Source organism: Melospiza melodia, chromosome 9 (genome assembly GCF_035770615.1).
Source record: "Melospiza melodia melodia isolate bMelMel2 chromosome 9, bMelMel2.pri, whole genome shotgun sequence".
NCBI lineage: Eukaryota > Metazoa > Chordata > Aves > Passeriformes > Passerellidae > Melospiza > Melospiza melodia.
This window is the reverse complement of record NC_086202.1, coordinates 23,691,689-23,713,328: the sequence shown is the minus strand read 5'-3', so window position 1 is coordinate 23,713,328 and position 21,640 is coordinate 23,691,689. Positions and strand designations below refer to the sequence as shown.

Genomic DNA, 21,640 nt, shown 5'->3' with positions numbered 1-21,640 from the left:
AGGGTGTCATCTATTTTCCCTATTGTCACCTTACCAAAACAGGGACTATGAATGTCAACCACGACTAAGAAAAGCAGAGCGATTCCTGTCAGAATGGGAAAAAGCCCCATACTAGAATGGGTTAAAGTCCAATTCAAAAATGTTCTGGAGCACTTATTCTATTAAGTAAACAAGCTTCAGCCAAGCTCACACCCACTTCTGTAAAAATTCAAATGAGCCACATTTACTATCAAAATAGTTGGCAAAAGGCAAATTCCAACATGCATACTGAACATACAGGTATATACCAACATTCAAGTGCTTATGTACTCTGCTCTGAGAGGATCATACCTACAATTATGAGGTATTTGCAATTAATCATAAGTTCTGTTTCTTTTTAAGACAACTTCTCTTTCTTAAAACAATCTATTCCAACTACATCAAATCTTTCAATAACAGCAAGAGTAAGCATTTGTGTGGGGTTTTTCTAAAACAGAATGAAAGGGAAAGGATCTAAAAACCCTTTTGACTAAAGGTACCACTTCGAAATTGAGCTTCACTCCCATAAAACCACAGTTCCTCACCTCAGACCATCTCCCTCTCTCTGCCCTACTCCTAACATGACTTTAAAGAAGCTTAGAGACACAGAGATTTAATGGGCCCCTCCCTACCTCCAGTACCTGCCTCTGATGAAAGGCAGGAAAATCAAGTGGAAAATTATTTTAAAGCATGAATGCAAGACATTAACATCTTTGAGGAAATGGCAATCAAGGTTTTCCACAGGGAATGAGCAAAGGGAAACATATCCAGTCTGTTCTCCATCACACTTTGTTGGCTTATATTACTACAGAAAAACTCTACCCTTTTCTCTCCTATGGAAAATATGAACAAGTTCTCAAAATAAGGAAAAAAGTCTATGCTACCTTACATTTCCACACACATTTCTGCCACCCCTCAAAAAAAAAAAACAATTAACCCATCTGCTAACAGCATACAGATCCTAGTCTCATGGAAAACATTTGAATTAGGGAGCCCCAACAGATAGGATACAACATAAAAGGCAGCACTTCTATCACAGCATCTCCCTCAAAGCCACCACGTCTGTCCAATTCTAAATGGCCACAGTTCCTGCATTTCTCTAGGGGACAAAAGCTCTCTTTTTCTCTCCTCCTGTCAGCAAGACTTAAAGCTGCAAGAGTAATTCTGTCCAGATTCCCCTCTAGATAGGCAATGATTTAAAGAATTCATGAAGTGGCAGTGTAAATAAACAATGAAAAACTAAATAAAGATCACAGAAGACAACACACAGAAAATGTGCACTAAGGAGAGAAAGAACAAGCTCAGTGATTCAAAACCTCTTCTGCCTTGTTATGGGCACCCATAAATAGGCGCAGCAATAATTTGACAATGTGAAAGAATGGATCCTGACACAAAAATGTAGCTACTCAAAAACCTGCCTCCTCAACCCTCTGCCTAAAGGCAAACCTTCCCACAGTGTTTAATTTCACTTTCTCAATGTCTTACCCCTCATCAGTTGCATTTCTGCTTTCTGTCAGCTTTCACCAACTTGTACTAATTGATGCAAAGCAACTTAAGCCAAAACCTGGAGAACTCAAATCAGTTTTTTTGTTGTTGCTTGTTTTTTTTAAAAAAAAAAAAAAGGAAACAGTGCTACAACCCTAACTGTGGGGATGGGAGAAGAAATGACCCTTAGTGAATTGCTCCTGACACGTGTACATCCCGAGGCTATGTGCAAATCAATACTTACTGAGCAGCTCAGCACAGATCAGGTTGCAAAACGCAAGAAAAAAAAGAAATTGTATCACCCCCTCAAACATACATTATTTTTGTATCCCTAAATCAAATGAATAATTTGCTTTTCTTTTTCATTATCAAATCAAAAGAATGCTTTTGACAGTATTTTTGCAACGAACCCCCCTCCCCCCCCCCTCGCAGATCTCCAGTAAAGTCTGTTAAGAATTCAAGTACTGGTTTTACTTAAAGTGCTTAAAAATTTTGCACTTGCATTCTATTACCAGTAAGAGGAATAATTTAGAGTACACACAGAAGATGTGAAGAAAGCATATTTTCAAATTGAACATAAAAACAAGAGGTGGCAAAAAGGTAGTCTTAGTGCAAAAAACCAAAGTTTTTAAACAACATTCTCAGGCAGACAGAAATCTGTCTCAAGTACCATTTGAAGACACAGGTTTGACTTGCTCCAAAGAAAGTGAGATTGGTCTGTTCTCAAATCCTCAGGCAAGAAAAAAAATATAAAGTGAAATAATGCATTAGCCGAAAGTCAAATCCTAAGTGGAGAAACCTCATAAAATGATTTACAAAACCAAAAGACTTGACTAAATTTCTGGCAGGGCCAGAGATAATTCGTATGACAAAAATGTCAAAATGTTTTGGATATACAGCCACTGCAGGAAGGAAACAAACAGAAAACTGGGAAACACTGTATCAAAACCCAACAAATCGTTGACATCAACATTAGATAAATGACTAGGCATATGTTGAGTCAAACACCCTCAAGATGGTGTGTGAGTCAACTCCTGCAATGAATTTAGCAGAGCTGCTTTCCTACATCAAGCTTAATAAAAATAATCCTCAATGATTCCAGCTAGGTCTGGGTTCTCATTAAATCTCACATGATGCGTGCCCATTCTGGACAGTACCTGAGCTGGAGCAGGGAGACCACAAGGCAATTTTGACTAATCTTTTCTAAATGATGATACCAGATTTATTCTTAGTGCTGCACAACAAAGGTGGTGTTTTTTCCAGGCATTACCCAAATGTAGCCCACTTCCTATGGAAAATGCAAAAATCCTATAGGACATTTGCAGGTTCTAGGTCTTTAATGATCCAGACAATTTATACATTCAGAAAATAAAATTTTGGGAAAGTAATGCCCCTCACTTCCAATCTGCACAACATGACTGGTGAAGAGCTTGTTGACCTTATCCTGTCTGACCCCTACAAGGAGCCCCCATCAGTCCTTAGAGCAATTCCTGTGTCAACAGAAGCTCCCATGGTACACAACCAACCTGGATGATTTTCTGGTTTATTGCATTTTCTAGCTCCATGATGGCTACTAATTGCATTACACTGAGGAATTAGATCAGGGAACTGCTGTATGCAACAGAACCCTCCCCAAACTTTGTACATAACATGACGCAACTCAAGGTTTAAATCTAAGTGGGCATCACCAACACCTCTTAAAATTTACAGAGAAAATCAAGAAGTGTTCTCAAGGTTCTCCAATCTACATTTAACAGCTATTCTTCAGGTGAATTTTAAGTACACTCAGAGCATACTAATATCGGTCAAGTTTGTATCACAGCAAAAAGTTATTTTCTTTCTTTTTCTGTTGATTTTCAACCTTTTGATCTGGGAGAGGTAATACAACAACTGTTTCCTTAACATCTATTGAGGGAAGTAGCAGTCTCCATTTCTTACTGAAAAAAACAAACATGCAAGCTAAGAAAAAAAGATTAAAATACCTACTCTAAAATAGCATGATGAAACTGAACAAAACTCTCAGCCTTGGGTTATGAAGCCAGGAACCTCTCCTGCTTCTGAATCAGCTTCTTTCTCCAAGCTATTTTCTACTATCTACAGCTGGCACTGAATCAGATTAAATAGAACTCACATGTTTCATTTCATGAAAAGACAATATAATGTTTACCTACAGCAACATGAGAACAAGCTGGAAATGAGCAAGTTCTCATTTATTTTAGTATGAATTAAAAGCATATCCCTATTATTCATGCATATGTGTGTGTGCACGTCTCACACATACACCAGGGTAAGCCTTCCACCACAAACACCTGTACTGGAGACATTTGTGAAAAAAAGAAACTTCTTCAAACATAAATACTATTTTCCCAGAACTGTATCTGCACAAAGACGGGAAGCTCTACTCAAAGCTCTTCTCAATCTATTATCATTGCATCTATTACAAAAAGCCAAGAAAAAGTAACCAAAACATTGTTGCAGAAGCACAGACAAAGCACAAAAACATGGTAAGAGACAATGAAAACACAGGTCTCCTAAATAAATTGTATTTTCATCTGCCTTAGTGAGCTCATGGGATCCACCACCACCAGATGTCTAAGTAAAAGATTAGACTTTACTTACATGAAATATATTTCTTAAACAAGCAGTGAAATTTTTATTAATTTGAACAAACTTTAATTCAAATGCCTAACTTCATTTCTATATCTTTGAATAGAGGTATTCACACAATGGTTCCCTATGGCTTTAATGGTACAGCTATCTGTATTTTCCCACCTGCTTTCCTTGGATCCTGGAAAGCGCTTCCCAAAATGACATTTGTCCATGCAAAAAATCTGTGCTTTCTGAAGCACTATTCACATGGATGCATTTAGGTAACATGCCTATTAAAGCATACCAACCTCTGTATGACATTTACCTTCCAGTCTAACTGCAATGACCCCACCAAGAAGGAAAAAAAATATTTTATTTTCTCTTAATCACCTGAAAAGGTACCTACGAAGCACAAGTAAGATTTATACCTCACATTTTGTATGCAAAGTCTCGAGGACCAAACTCAATGCGCTGAAGCATAACGAGAGATACTAGTCACTTGAAAAATTTAGTCTCTTCCCAAGAAAACAGGGTGGGAATAATTTTGCCAAGCATTTATTTCTCCCTTTTAAGCTAGATCTAGAAGGAAGCAATATCTTTGTCTAAAAGCCTTGCCCCTCAACCTTCCCCTGGGTGACAGGATGCTGACAAACCAGCTAAACTAACTGGTGGAGTGGGGCCCAGGAGCCAGGACGTAAGGGACAGAAGAGACAGGTGCTTGGGCACATCTGGAAAGCAGCATCCTGCTGGGGCTCCCACTGCTGCTCCCTGCTGCCAGGTGGTAACCTGTGTGCTGCTGTCAGTGGGCTGGTGCTGACTCAGCAACAGCCCCAAGGATAAGGGGGGTAGGAAGGGGGCATGCAAAAACATTATTTTGCAGCAACTACCTCTGTCTTACAAGCCTGATTTTGTGTTTTCCCATCTTATTCTTAATTAAAAAGAAGCTACACTTCATGCTGAAAATAGGTATTTTTTGAAGTTTCAATCATTTAGCCTGTTAAACCCAAGCCTGTAATATGGGTGTTATTTCTTAAAAACATACAGTAAATGCATTAAATTATTGATAGTCATTAAACAGGAAAAAAATTTAAACAGCTTTCAGCTTTTATCAATCATTTATGCAGTTTCCACTTGCACATCTCACTGGGTTGCTATCATATAGCACAGAGCAAAGAGTACAAATCCTGAAGGCATGAATTCGTTTTCTCTTGATGCAGAGTAAAAATATTCTTGGCAGCAGGAGAGAGGCTAAAACATGAAGCAGAATGGTTGAAAGGAGGCTTCTGTCTTTTGCAGTAAACAGGTAGCAATACCAGGGAGCAGCAATTTGAGGCACCAAGCCCATCCACTTCTGCTGTAAGGGCCAGTAACAACGTCATCAATCACCTCCAACACCTGGCAGCAGTTACAGCCAGCCCGACAGTGTTTACAAATTTGATCCCTATTTGAAATACACGTTAATTCAAGGCTGTATGGGGAAAACAAGGAGCATTGAGGTGAATAGCAAAGCATCCAGAAACTTGAGCGAGATGAAGATTTCACCCCAAGCTGCTCACCAGCTCGTGAGCCACTAAGACTGATGATGTACAGAAAATCCCAACTTGTCACACTGACAGCCTGAGCTCAGAAAAATGGCAGAGACTCGGATAGTCTCTTGAAGCTAATATGAACCTTTACTGGGGCAAGTTATAACTAGACCTAATGCTTTCAGCAGGTCTGAATGACTCATGTCAACATGGGGAATCTGGAGATAGATGCCAGTTTGAGGCACCTTGCCTGGCTGCAATAGGCTGACTATCAGTGAAGAGATCATCTTCACCAACATCCCATTTTTTGTCCATTTTATGCATGGAATGAAAACCTGTCTTACAAGAGCTGCTCTCTTACCTTTCATCCCTGGCAATTTATTGAAATTCACTACTTTACAATGTAACAAAGAGAGAACACAATCCACAGCCAACAAGTCAGGTATGAGAGCAGCATGCAAGGCCCCACCTGATGTACCTCTACAGCAGCAACTGTAGGTGAGCCATAGCCATAAAAACATCAATGCAAAACACACAATCCCCAGCTCTGGCTGGATATTTAGACAGTGAAACCTTAGCCCTGCAGCAGGCCTGCTACTGCAACCCAAATTAATTTGTTTTAAACTACCTTGTGTCTGTTTAAATGAGCTTTAATAATAGCTCTGAAGCAAAGTGCAGACACATCCAAAAGCTAAACACAATGCTGAGGACTGCTCAAGAAATGCGAGCCCACACCCAGATCCCACTTAGAAACTACTAGCAGGAAAAACTTGTCATAATCCAAGTGTTCCACTCCCAACAATGGCTTCAGTCCCTTCAAAAAACCATTTCTGTCCATAGAGAAAAAAAAAAGGATGTTAGAGATTAGGAAAAAGTACAAAAAAAAAAAAAATCATTGTCTGTTACCAAAATCTAAGTCCTACAGAGGTTAGTATTTTTTCCTGAAAACGATTCAAGAATGCACTGAGTCGAGCAACTAGATAATGCCAAATGTTGATACAAAAGCAGCCAGGAAAAGCTGCAGTCACTGGAAAACATTTTCTAGCCTGATTGTTTACAGGCAGCTATGTAATAAAATACAAAAATATTCACTTCCAACCATCATTAGTGCAAATCTACAACATGTTAAAAAAACCCAGTCAATTAAGACACACATCCCATTACACCGAGTCCCAGGAAAGGCAGTACAGTGTTTAAAGAAATACTATGAAAGCTATTACACCACTGAATTGATTTCATCATATATCAACAAACTAAGTAATTCACAATAAATTTCAATATAATATTAATCCTTATCTATACAGAAAACTGTAAGAGTAATAGCCCATTAGTATTATTAATGCAGCACACAACCACAAGCAGCCTTCACACTGGTCCAGGAACCAGTACCAAGCTCAGAGAGATGCCCACTTATCCTTCAGGCCATGAGCAGTGTTCCACTGTGCTACCTGCCAAGATAAGGACAATGGAAATCACTGGCAGGAGGTGCCTGGGCAGCTCCACAGCTGCCTGCCTGAAGCTGCTGCTGCAGCAGAGGGAGCACAGCCTGAGCACCCAGCTTTGCCAGGGCTGCTGCCCCTGCCCACTGCCACAGCCTCTGAGGTGAGGCAAGGAAAAGGTCTGGTTTAGGTGGGTGTTTGTGTGCATGCAAAAGTATTCACTGCTTGTAATGCATGCTTCTTGCCAAACCTTTTCTATTTTTTTAAAATAAATAATTTTTTTAGGTCACTCAAGTTCCTATCTCCTCCCTACACCCCACTGAGAATGTTCATCTCAAGCAGCTGCCAGTGCTATTTAATTTTGTCTGGCCTGTAAAGCACATTAGTCTTCCAATGAAGTATCTGGAATTTTTATTTTGAAGCCACAATCTGGATCTCTAGCTAAGAGAAGTGGTGGAAGCACAGAATTAATTCCCTAGCATTTCCCCTTCCTAACAAATGTGAGACTTGTATATGACAGCATAAGCGAAGGCTACAAAACAAACTCAAATCCCCAAACAGAAGCCTCATGACAACTGCAGCTAAGTCTAATGAAGAGCAACTCTGAACCAGTAGTTAAAGCCTTTCAAAATCTCCTTACTGTTTGGAAGGAATACGTTATCAGTGGAGAGAGATGCACCTTTAGTACAGAACTGCATGTTTAACTGAACCATCACAGATTCACACTCCAGGCTGAACTACTTGAGTTGCAATAGTTTCAGAGGCAGGGCCTTTCTGTTGGACACTTGGGTTCGGTACAGCAGTCTCTGTGCATACTCACCACCTGCCCCTCTTTGTTTTAATAAACTGATTCCATGATAAAAGCCATTTAAAATAACAAAGCCAAACAACTGTCAAACTACCACTAATATGAGCCTTCAAACAAGTTTCCATTTCATAAATCATTTTGGTGATCTAGTTTCACACCACCCCAGGGAAAGTTACACACATAACAGAGAAAATTCACTATCAATATGCAGAGATCATTTGGCAACCATGTCACTGCTAGTAAAGACCTGTGCAGTGGCACCATGCTTTCCATGCATTGCATATGCAGGACAGAAAAGCTCCTTAAAACAAATGCATTAGCTCCAGGCTTGCAAAATCATCAAGACAACCAGTTCTGCTTCAGGTGCTTGGTCATCCACTCCTCCCTGAACCAGCACATGGTGGGCATGAGGAAGGTAAAGAGCATTAGTGGAGGGTACTAACTTGCCACCCTTGCCAGGAAAGTAATGTGAATAATTTTCAAGAGATTTGCTAATGACCCCAAGGGTTCAGATAATGAACCCAAAAGTTCAGAGATCTCAAATATGGAAGACATTTCTCTGCTAGTTGAAACCTTTTCCATGTTTCCTGTTCAAGACCATGCTAAGAACATCATTATTATTATAATGTACACTACACACATTTTCAGGTATTTATTACATTAATACATCCTATCATTTTGTAACAATAACTTCCATTTAAACTACTTCTCCTACTTTCTTTACCTCTTAATAAATTAATTCCCTTATTCTGTTCACAAGTTCTGATGTTTCTCTCCTTTGTCACAGACTTCTGCTATCAGTGGTCAATGGACAAGACCTAGTATTAGTCTCCCAGAGGAGGAAAAAAAATAAATCAGTGAACCATGATCTGGCTGTGCATATATAGCAGGCTGTATTTTCCACCTCTAGCCCATTTCCTTGTCCTGAAACTCAGATAGCCCTTAGTCAATACTTTTCCTCTGGAAATTCATCCAAGAGCTAATTTCTCATTACAAGAAATTCAACCTCAGGAATTTAATCAGCAACCAAAGCAAAGGGGCAAAACAACTGTCTCCAAGGGACTCTTTACGTGGATAATCTCCTGAATGAAACTCTTATTACTGACAATTCTGATGCTCCTAAAACAAAAGTATAGCTGCAGTATATGAATGCCTGATACAATATGATACAATTCATGACTTAATACTATATATTACTCATGCTCCAAGATCAGAGGCTTTTCCATAGCTCATACTTCTCATGTGAATTATTTCCTCCTCTCATTAAATAATCTGAAATACTTTCAAACAGAATAGAAGTAAGTTGAGCAAGAAGTTAGCTGGTTATCTGAAGTTATCAAGTAAAGCAAGAATTTTCATAATAATTGCAATTATAGCTAATGGGAAATGTGGAACTAGAATTCCTGTAAGAAGGCTTCAGCTGAATGTCTTCTGTGAGCAATACAAAAATGCAGTAGACTAGAGAGGATATTCAGGATTGGGGAAAGAGGTAACTGACAGAGCAGCCAAAACAACCAACAGGCAACCAACTGTCTTTCAGCCAGAGGCTCCAAGTCTGCAAAGAGCACCACAGTAGGAATCACTTGACTTCCCTGGGCTTTGTCCAAGCCAGTTAGCAAAACCAAGGTGTACGTGGCTGATCCTGCAGCTCACATTTGTTCGATCTCTTTCACATGTCAGCAGCAGTGTCTTAGAAATATCAGCTGCAGTTTATATTCCAACAATTTCGGGTAACAGACCAGAACCACTGCACTGCCCTGAAACTTGCACACCAAATCCCTGGCTATTTTCAATGGTACCACCTGCTCCCTGCTTCCCCAGCCAGTGGCCCCATGTACTGGTCATGCAGCATCCCACACTACTGCAAGCGCCTTGAGCAGGTGGGACAGGGACAGCTGATGGGTTTGTTACCAACAAACATCAGTTCAGAACACATTTAAAAGCTTCATTAGCTACAGGTCCTCTGTTTATGCTCTGTGTCAAGAGCTGAGTCAGAAGAGAATGTTTAGATAGAAAGAGATGGGGAATTTTTCAACACTACCTAACTGATTTACAAGGCTCAATTTCACTGTGGATCACTTGGATGAATTGAAAAGCTACTTCTGGCCTTTTCTTGTTATTCTGTTAGATATAACTACAAACTATCATTCTAAAATTTATGCACAAATATCACTTGTCAATAGGATGTTAAGAAGTAGAGAATAGGTGCAATTTTTACCACTTGGACTGTGAGAGAATTTCCCATCACACTGTGGTACATATGCAAAGCTTCTCAGCAACTTGTTCCACGACAATGGATTTGCAAAGCAACAACTGAGGGGATTATTTGATTCAGCATCTAGTTCAAGTAGCCAATTCCTTCAGCAATCAATACTAATCAGCAAGCTAAAGCCTTGTAAGAAAAATCAGAATCCTTCCTGCTGCAGCACGCAGGGCTCTAAAGCCTTATGGTCCAACACAGACACCTCAGCCACTGCAATTCTGAAAAATGAATTTTACCTGGGGTTCCAAATACACCCCATGCTTACTTCCAAATGCCAAAGCACAAAAGCTCACCTTTTCAATGAAATTCTGAGAAGAAAAATACATACATACAACTAGGGTCTAATATTGTATATTTATTACATTGCACTTTGGCTGTGCAGGAAACACTTATTAAAATGAGCACAGGGGACCAGGGAATAAAAGCAATACATTTTAGAGCAAAACACAGGCCATTTTCACACTCACAATTTCTCCATTAAGAACATCAGAAATTTTGCTTTTTCCTATTATTCATATATTTCAGGAGGAATTATTAAGAGATATGAATTACATAGCTATGACAGTATGCATGGGGAAAACTTAGTGTCAAAACTTTAATAAGAGCTTTAACAAAACCCCAGCATCTTTGGGTCCTTAGGAAAACAAAACAAACAAAAAAACCCTCACAAAAGGGATTTCAGCTCGGTTTTCAAATGCCCCTTCAGTTCAGTTAAAGCCCATGTTTCCTGCACTTCTATTTCCATTGATAGCATATTAAAACAGAAGCCTTCATATCATCAAGCAAACCAGAGGGCCTTTGGCAGCTGTTAAGGCCCAGTATTTGAGCTGTGTTTTAACAAACAAACCTGTGAGCCCTTGCTCATCTGTCTTTAAAAAGCAGAAAGTACACAAATCTGTTTTCCCTTCCATTATACGGTCGCTCCAAATCCCACTGCAATTACTCAGTAATCCTTGGCATAGCTGTATGAAAATGACCAAAGCTACATTCAAAGAGAGTAAGTTACTCTCTTGGCAGGCAGGCCTTGGGGAATAGGTGGAGGGGAGGAGTTGGGAACACATTGTTTCCAGGAGTGCCACACACTTGGACACTAGGGCAGAAACCGGACAATGCAATGATCTGGTAGAACAGAATGACTTGTCTGGGTTTATCAGGGGACAGCTTGCTTGGATAATAACAGGAAGCATGATGACTTCAAGCTGTAAGAGCTGCCAGAATCAGAAGGCAAAGTAGTTGGGTTTGGGATTCCTAGAAAACAGCTGAAGAAAAGGAGCTACAGTCTTGTAGCTAGGGACTGCTTTGTAGCAATAAGTCTGGCACTGAGGAACAGCTGGGCAAATCTGAAACAAAAATGCCAGCTTTCCCAGAAATTCACCTTTAGACTCAGCAGAGTCTGACCCACCAGCAAAACCTGGATTTTTGTACTTGAAGTAAATCTTTAAGAACAACTCAGACATGTATTTAAGTTACTGTGAAAAAAATATGACCAGATGTTAAATGCTCTGTGCTGAGCCTCTGCTAATCTGCCAGCACCCAATGCTCAGTTCTGTGCCCTACTGTTCATTCACCAAAACATACACAAATTGTTCCCAGTAGATAACTAATTTCTTCCACAGCCCTTTTAAGATTGCAGACAAGTAAATTTGAATGTATATACATTATAGATACATTCATGTTTTTAGAAGCTTAATATATGGCTATACTTTGTACCTATTTACATGCATTTGCTATATAAATTCACACTTGTTTATGCAAAATAAAAGCTCAACATTTTAGAAGTGACCAAGTTACAGTTTTTGCACTAGGCAATGATGATTAAAACCTGAATATTTCATAGTAGTGAATCACACTGCCAAGTCTCCAGAGACAGAGCAATTTGAATTGGCATAAATGAATGTTTCCCAGTCTTCTGCTGATTCTGTAATGAGTTATCTTCCAGCCCTGCCAATCATTTCTCAGAAGGCAGCCCCAATCTCCAGCTCTTCAGCTTTATTCACCACTCACCGGTGCTGGGAAGGCTGTGTCTGCTTCCGCAAGTGCAACTGCTGCTGTCTCACGACAGTACTTGTCTACACTTTGGTCCTTTTGTCAATGCCATCCACGCACGTCCTCAGCGTTTTCACGACCCTCATCTGCACAGAGCCCATTCTCCCATCAGCTTTTATCTTCCCAGATCACCAAATAACTTCTAGATCAGCAATGATGGAAAAAGAATGCAAACAAAGCAGTTTCAATCCCTGTACCCACATTTAAACTGGCTGTCCTCTAGACACAGGCCACGAGCCTTTTCACACCAGCAGCTCTGCCGAAGGAATCTCTGGAAGGGAAGCCTTCTGATCGCCAATGCCAACGCATTCCCCTGATGATACAAGTTTAACCTCATGGGAAGGAAAGAAAGGAGCTGCTCCACACAGGTTAAACTGGAGTTGTGCCAAATTTGGGTAACACCAGCTTCTTTTTTTTTTTTTTTTTTTTTTTTTTTTGAAGGTACAAAGGGGTTCACACATTCAAGTTTCTTTTTGAGTTTACTGTGCAATTACCTGAACTACTACCAAAACTCTTTAAAAATACAGAGTTGCAGGGACTTGTAGGGACTTGCCTGAATAGCACAAGAACATTCTGGCAAATGTGGATATAGTTTTGCTTGGGGGGGGTTCAAACAAGTACACTTGCAGATGACTAAAATGGATGGGAGGTTAAACTGGAGACTACCAAACTCAGACAGCTTCTTCTTCCAGACTGACATGACATTGCCAATCTGCTTTATGGCGATACACTAATACTACGGTTAATAAAGTCAACAATTTTGTTTCTATGTTAACACACACAAGACAAATTTTGCTGATACCTAGGCTTTAACTTTTCTTTTAAATCTCCCACAGGTCCTCACAGCCTGCAGTTCTAGCAGAACATGTTACTTGTACCTTAAAATGACCTTATTTAGGAGAGTATTCAAATTGCTGACAAGACACACTGCTTCAAGCTGGCATCCTCCCTCCTGTTTCCATCAGTGCATTTTTATTATCACACAGCTGTTATTTTTTTGTATTTTAGCTTTGGTTTTGGACATTTTTTGAGGACTTCAAGCACAAAAGCCAAGGTTCAAAGACTATAGGACAACAAAAACCCAAACAGCGGTGAAAAGCACTGAAATGTATTGATTTAATAAGAGGTAACAGGTGTCATCATTTTATGAATACAGTGATCCTGGGTGTATGCATATTCCAGTATGTTGGCTGCAATGGTTGAAATAAAAAGAAGGGGGGGGGGGGGGGGGGGGGGAGGAAAGAGGTCTTTTCAGTTATTCTAACAACACCACTGTCAGCCTGTAAAAATTGCTGTTTTCAGTAAATTAGTTATCAGCATTCTAAGTTTTTGTTCTGGAATGGAGAAACAAGAAAAAGAGGAACTTGCAGGAGAAATGCCTGTAAGTAATAACCTAGTAATAGAAAGTCAACAGCATTTTTAATTCATGCCAACTCCCAGCCCCCCAGATGCTAACAGCTGTTCATTAACATCAGTTTTGAGGCCCCATACACTACCTCTCCTCCCTGCAACTCCAGCTGTGCAGAGAGGAAGCACAGGAGCTCTCTGAAGGATCACATCGCTAAAACTGTTTTCAATCCCCTAGGAACAGTGGTCTTGCTGCACCCTTTTTATTACTAATATTATTCTGAAGTCAGACACAAGATGGTCCTTGATCCAATTTTCAGAAGTTGAAACTTCAGCAACACCCTGGGAGAAAGGCCAGAATGCCTAAATAAATCAAAACCACATAGAACGTGTATCCAACAGAGCTGTGTTGTCCATTTCCTGACAGCTTCTATCTAGCCAACAAATTACTACCAATTAAGTCCTTTGCAAAGAAAGTTTGCTGTTTACTGTAATGCTGAAGGAGGGGAAAAAAAAAAAGAGCTATGAGGCATTACTCCAAAGGTATTAAAATAATTAATCCATCCACAAACACCACTGGAAATTGCCCTGGGTTTCTCCAAAGGACTTCAGTTTTGTTATTGTATGTAATTATAGTAATCAAGAGTTCCTAACCAGGTTCTGCAAACATTAGGTCAGTTAGAATAAAGGAAATTGATTATTTCTTGCAACTCCTAGTCCTTCCCTTCCACTAAAAGAAAACATTAAAAAATTGACATGTAGATCAGTTGTTTACTCCTTTTAATCTAAGATCCTCACATAGAAAAGCCAAGCTCATAACACTATCAGCATCTTAACTTCAAGAATGCTAAAAAGACAAAGCTCAGCTTCTCCACAGGACAACCGAAAAAAAATGAGCAAAGTCAAAAGGTAACTGGACTAGCAACTTGAAACACTGATTTTAAAATTTCTAATTTTGAAAATCTAAACCTAATAATAAATAAGTACTTGGAACCTTTATCATGCTTCCCCAATCCTAGTATCTCCTCACTGGTAGTCTAAAGCATTTTGCATTCAAATGACAAAAACCTTCATGTTCTTGAGAACTGCTTTTATTAAAAGCAGTTTAGTACCTCGTGGTGCAAATGAGCTTTCTCTTCCACATAAGGAAACTCTGGTGACATGGTTGACTACACAGACACTTAAACGTTCATCTAATGGTCAAAGCTAAAAACACTTTCTGAAAAAGGTGAGTTACCACTGAATGAAAACAGTTTACATGTTCATTTTATAAAGGCCTTGATTCACAGTATTCCATAACCTATCAAGCAACTACACTTTTCTTGAAGAGATTTCAACCTTTTGAAAGAGAGACACAGAAGAGGAGCAGAGACTAAAGCATGGCAATTTGCAAGAGGCCTTCTTGTCCCGCTCACAGCTTTGCTCGCGCTGCTACCGGCACAACACAGCACAGAACCCCTGCCCCCTCGTGTACCCTCCCAGACACAGTGCAAGAGCCCCCTCGATGTAAATCATGCATCTTGATGCACTAACCCATGGCACAGGTAACCTCCACTGCTTTTTAGATTTTCCTGAAAGCAGATCCTCAAAATGCTCCAACTGCATCAGGGCAAAGGAGGGCAGGAAACAGGAGCAGCAGATCTTGCAGGACAAAGAGGGTGCTTCAGAATAAACTCCCTTGTTTGTCCCTGCACTCTGTTTAATACAGGCCTGAGTGTGATCCCTGCACTCTGTTTAATACAGGCCTGTGTCCCTGGCCTAAATTTATGTGAGCATTGTAAAATATTAAAGCATACTTTTCAGAAGATTTTTAAGCTCTCACAGAAACATCTATGAATTTCATGGTACAGCATTCCAAGCGCCAGTGAGCAGGTTGTGAGTCCCAAAGCAAAGTCAGCTTATTCAAACAGAATGACTGTGTATGAGGAGGACTCTAGATAAAGAACCCAAAAAAGTGTTTTGTTGCAATGGTATACGCCCAAATTAAGGGACAGCTGAAGAATAAAGCATTCATTTCATTCTGATAAGCTTTGCTGTGTGCAACAACAGCTAAATAATTATGTATATTAAATAAAAAACAAAAAACTCCAACTCCAATAAAAACCTCCCACCCTATACTGTCCATCTTTTTCACTGCAAGTACCATTTGTAAATAGACTACCAGATTTCAATTCTTGACTTTTTGCCAGAGAGCTTTTGCAGTATGTTTCTCTCAAAAAACCCCGTAACTCTGAAGGTTAAAACAAGCTTGACAATAATAGTCAGATGCCATTTATCTGCACAACAAATTCAGTTACAAACCGTCAATGTTTATTTGACATAAATCTCAAGCCCTCTTCCAAGTTACAAGTTATATAAATTAATCTTAGTCAAGACATTCATCAACATATTTTCTAACTTTAACATCAATACAAAAACACACACCAAGTACCCCTTGAAATAGAGAGCAGCTGTTTGCACTTAGCTATCTCTACTTTAATCTTATATTTGGCTACATTACAAAATTAATGTTCTAGCTTCTTTTCTCTTAAGCTTCAAGGTAAAACTGTGTCAAGTTAAAAATATGAATAATAAATTATTAGTAACATATAGAACTTGCACAGATCGGAGGAAAACAAAGCAATTGCAGTGTAAAATGCACTGGATGTTTTTAAAAATGTACCAAATTCAGAAAGAACTTCCAATTGCAACGTAAACCTTTGGATCTTCCAAAAATACACCTGGGCAAATATTTGGGAAAAACTACAGCAAGTGATACCTTTAGAAAGAAAGGACAGATTTTTATAGGGCTTCTCAAAACTTCAATATTAAATTGTCCAGTGCTCTGATATTTTCACCAGCAGTTATGTCACCACATGAAGAATGTAGAGCCACAGACCAAGTTCACTGGTTTCCTCAAACCCAAAATGAAACAGTATGATGTATTTTCAAATTCCTGCTCTACTCCTAAAATTCTTATGGCATCAAAGATATTCCTATACCCACCTCCTGCCAGGAGGCACAGAGGCTACAATAAAAGCAAGCCAGCAGAGCACCTGAGGGTTTTCAGAGTTTAATTCAGCAGCTGATGATATTTAAGCATATGGTCAATGTAAGCACTTCCCTGAGTAAGGACAAACTTCACACGTGCTTGACTGAACTTGAGCTCAAACAGATTTAAAATTTAACTCAAAACTGGCTGAATTAACAGTCACACAAAACAGACATCAATATACTCTGGCTCTTTCTACACACTTAGTTTTTAGAGCATGAAACACTCTGTCCTCTCTTTTTAGAGGGTACCATCCATAGTCACCAATTGCCCCTACTGATTTAACACATAAATACTTTGGAAGAGAACACACTCCCCCTGATGATGTGATTTTGAGGATTTACCTCAAAGCAAATGGCTCTAAGACAATACTCAATTTACTCTTCCTGCCCAGCACAAAGACTGCAATCTGTGAGAAGTTTCTTCCAGAAGAAACAAATCCAATAAAACAACTAAATTATTCTAAGCAGTTTTAGGATAAGCTTTACTCATTTCCTATCACAGCAATCTTATTAAAGGTATAACTAATAAACTTTTGCCCAATTCTGAAGCCTGTAACTGAAACACCTTGAATGCATGCCTCAAGACATCTAAAAATACAGTATCTACACACTTTTTTTTTGTAAATATAGTGTACAGTGGCACACAGCAGCTTGAGGACAACAGCATTGTTGTGCAGTGTCAGCAAGCTCAGTGAAACAATTTAGACAAATAAGTGTCATCTTCTGCTCATCAACAATGATAATTTAACAGTATTTTTTATTCCTGTAACACATAGGGAAAACTAAAGCTATGTTTCAAGACCAAAAATTACATGACATATTTTCAAAGAGAAACAAGACAAAGGCAACTTCATCTTATTCTAACCATTCTCTTTCTAGGAGAAATATGATCTTTTAAAAGCTCCATCTCTTTGCTTGTTATTAATTTGTCTTTCCATCTCTAGATATGAAAACCAGTTGTAATTCAAGGCTAATTCAGTCTCTAATTAGTTTAGAATCTTAAAGTCTCTGATCCTATGTGTTAAAACTAATTTTTATCATGTCTGATACTTCACGGATGTGTCATGTTCTTGCTAATCTGGATCAGCACTTTTGGCAAAATTTTGTTATGAGTAGAATACTATGGAGAAATTTCAAATATCAGATCTTGTGAAAGTGCACCAGAAAGCAAACATGAAAATAAAGCAGCTTAGTCGATTCAAGGGAGAGAAGTCTTCTTCCCAAAAGAGAATTAGAGAAGACAATCCCCTTCCACAGTTCTACATCAAGTTGTCCTTTGACCTTAAGAAAGGGTAAGAAATATATATAAATTCAAAACTGTTCACTCTAGCCACTTTTCTTAGGCGCTGCACTTGACCACTACAAGTAAAATAGAACAGAGATGCTCTTTATTCTTAAACCTGGTTTTGAATCAATTGCAGTCTACAGAACAGCACAGTCAGATGGAAAGAGGATGAAATACATGTCCTACTGGAGCAAGTTTGGTTTTTTTGACACGATGGGTCTGTTTGTTGGGGCTGTCTCAGTGATAGCGAATGCACTGAACCCAAGGAGAAGCAGAATTTCATACTCCCATTATATACTCTCATCTTCCACCAACAGCAACTACTTTAAAAGCAGCTGCAAATTCACTCTAGTCAGAGCCATTAGACTTGGGCACATTTTAAGATGTGAAGATGTTCTCAACTGATTGATACTACCTCAGTGTAGCAGTGGGTGAGCACGGTCACACACCCCTTTGCCTCTCAAGAGAAGGTTCTTTCCAAAATGTGACTGGTGCAAGCCAGCTGATCTGGCACATGGTAATCAGTCCAAAAACACCACAAGGCTTGGCACCACATTCAGTATTTCCAGAAAGGAAGCCAGATGTATATTAATAAGGATGGAGGAATCCAGACAAATGAACACAGGTCAAGGCAGTAGAGATATATGTTCGACATCACCCCTCATTAGACCTGCCTCAAAGGGATGATGCTTAGCTCAAAGAATCACAGAGTCAGTTAGGTTGGAAAAGACCTCTGAGATCTTCAAGTCCAACCTGTGACTGAATACCACCTTGTGAACCAGACTGCGGCACTGAGTGCCACATCCCATCACAACATATGCCACAGTCAAGACAGCCACAATACAGAGAGTATCACCACACAATTTCACCACACAATTTCAGAAAGCTTTAAGTATTTGCCCAGAGTAACACCATACCTCATTAGAAGGCTTCAGGCACCTGCCCACAGAGTAACATCATTCCACTCCAGAAGACTGCAAGCATCTGCTCCTCTCGTTATTTAGCCCAGCCTTTTATCCCCTCCTGCTGATGCACTGCACCTGTGTGCCCTCTGCTCCCTTTGGTGGTTGCTCAGTGCCCCTGGGCACTCCATGGCTCATTGCTGTCAGTGCTGCTCACCTGCTGCTCACAGCTGCAGCCAACTGGGGATGAGGCTTGGCCCAGCCCTACCCCAATTACCACAAACTGTGTGCCTACAATATCCAGTCTTGTCTTGAACACCACCAGGGATGGTAACTCCACCACCTCCCTAGACAGCCCATATTCTAATGTCTAACCACCCTTTCAGTGAAAAAATTCTTCCTCATGTCCAACCTAAACCTCCCCTGGTGCAGCTTAAAACTGTGTCCTCTTTTCCAGCCAGTGGTTGCCTGGGAGAAGAGACCAATTCCCAGCTGGATGCAACCTCCTTTCAGGTGGGTGTAGAGATTGATAAGGTCTCCCCTCAATCTCCTCGCCCTCAGGCTAAACAACCCCAGCTCCCTCAGCTGCTCCTCACAGTGCTTGTGTTCTAGACCCCTCAGCAGCCTTGCTGCCCTTCACTGGACACATTCCAGCAGCTCAGAATCCTTCCCAAATTGAGGGGCCCCGAACTGGACTCGAGGTGTGACCTCACTGGTGCCAAGTACAGGAGGATGATCCCTGGTCCTGCTGGCCACACTTTGCTGATCCAGGCCAGGATGGCATTGGCCAGTGGTCAAGCAGGGACCCTGCTGGCTCACAGTCAGCCAGCCATTAATCAGAACCCCAGGTGCTTTCTTCCTGGCCATGGTCCAGCTGCTCTGCCCCAGCCTGTAGCACTGCAGGGGGCTGTAGTCAAAGTGCAAGACCCAGCACCTGGTCTTGTTAAACCTCACATCATTGTATTCAGCCCATCTTTCCAGTCTGTTCAGGCCACTCTGCAGAGCCCTCCTGAAGATCAACACACCCCCACTAGCTTGGGGTCATCTGCACATTTTCCTCCATATCATGCAGTGAGAAACTGAAACCTATAACCATTACAGGGGGCTGAAAACTGAGCTCCTGTGTTTGCTGCTCTGGCATGCCCTGAACTCCATGAAAACATCCACTTGAAGTATTGTTCAAATTTGACTGACAGATTTTAAATCCACTGAAATTTTCATGCCATGCTGAGGTATAACTTCACATACTCTGGCTCCACACCTCTGCAGCAGACTGCGTGCAACGTCTTTCTGTTTATCTGCTAACAAAATCACTAACTTTAAAAGAATGGTTTCACAAACTCCTACAAAAGGAAAACAAGTGGACTTGCACATGTACTCAGTCTAAGCTGAATTTGTTATTATGAACTGGCCCCAGTGCTTTCTTTCACCTAACACTCAGCCAAGTGTAGGGTTTTATAAGGTGCCAGAGGAATGTATTTCCTGTTATCTGAAACACATCACTTCTAGAGCACATGAACGACAGTTTGTGTCGAGTGTCTACAATAAACTAAGAGGGCTGTCAAGTCTGATGGCATATTAGTTTGTCACTTGTAACAGGCAAAGCTGTGTGAGCAGATTAGACAATGCTACATAATTTAATAATTTTATCATGTATTCCACTTGACATTACCAGCTATTCCTCATGATTTCATCTGCCTATGAGACTACAAGCCAGATGCAGAGCCTTTTTGCTAAAATGAATACTGTCTATCCATACACAAACAACATTGTCTAACCCACAAAAGGCAAGCTTGGCATTCAACACCAAAAAGCCCCTTCAACTTTAATTCCTGAAAATTCACACATGGAAAAAAAAATCATGCCATAGCAAAAAGCCTCTGACAGCATCATTTTAAGAAAATCAAGTACCTAATATATAGAACAATACATAGTATATAGAATACACATATATAGAAATCCCATACACACAGACATCTCTATACATGCATACAGTTATCATGACCTAAGGAAATAGGTCGTTATCAATGAGGAGAACAAGGGGAGGCACCTACATGTGAACCAGCAATAGTGTTTAAAAGAGTAGCAGCACATCAGCCACATGCATGTATTTGCAAGCATTGCAGCTTGCCTTGTGAACGGCTTCCAGTTCTAAGGCTCCAAAGAAAGTGGGAACAGACAACATGTAAGTTGCAGACCTTAGGAGGAATTATAGACACATTGAGTAAACTACTTACAGTGGGAATTACAATTTTCCCTTGAAATACTTTCTCAGAATTATTTACTCTGCATATTACTCATTTCAAAATACAGAAGAAACAAGAATTAAAATATTTTGCTCCAATTCTTTAGCACTTGACACTTCTCTGCAGATATTCAATATGAAAAACGGTTTTGTACCGACACAAAAAATCCCAAGGGGGCAAAATGGGCCAAAATATTTTGCTAAAACTTTTGTTAGTTGACCATAACTCACAGAATTGTAGCTAAAATGGCAGCAAATATAGGAGTGTGGATAAGGCATTAGCAAAAGGCAAACTACTGAAAAAGCACTGGGTTATGCTGAAAAAAATTCCTCTGATATCTGCCCACAGAGAATCAGCCTATCAAATTTTTAAAGGGCATTTCCTTTAACTAAACTCCTGTAATATATTTTATGCAGAGTTACATTACTAATAATTTCCATGGGATTTCACATAGAAGTACCAATTACATCCTCCCTGTAAAAATCTGTGGAGGCAGAACAAGGGACAAATCATTATGCTTTCAAGTTTTATGTATAAAGCATCTGCACACTCACATTTTTCATGTCAAAAATCCAAACAAGAAAAGCAGTTTCCCCCAAAGTTTGCTGAGATCACAAGTTAACAACAACTCTGTACAAGGAGTGATGGCCTCT

General features: G+C 39.9%; 1 protein-coding gene across 6 annotated transcripts in view; it reads right to left on the bottom strand.

Moving 5' to 3' along the window:
- Nucleotides 1-21,640, bottom strand: part of ZMIZ1 (zinc finger MIZ-type containing 1) — a 337,962-nt gene that overhangs the window by 287,805 nt on the left and 28,517 nt on the right. The window lies entirely within an intron of this gene.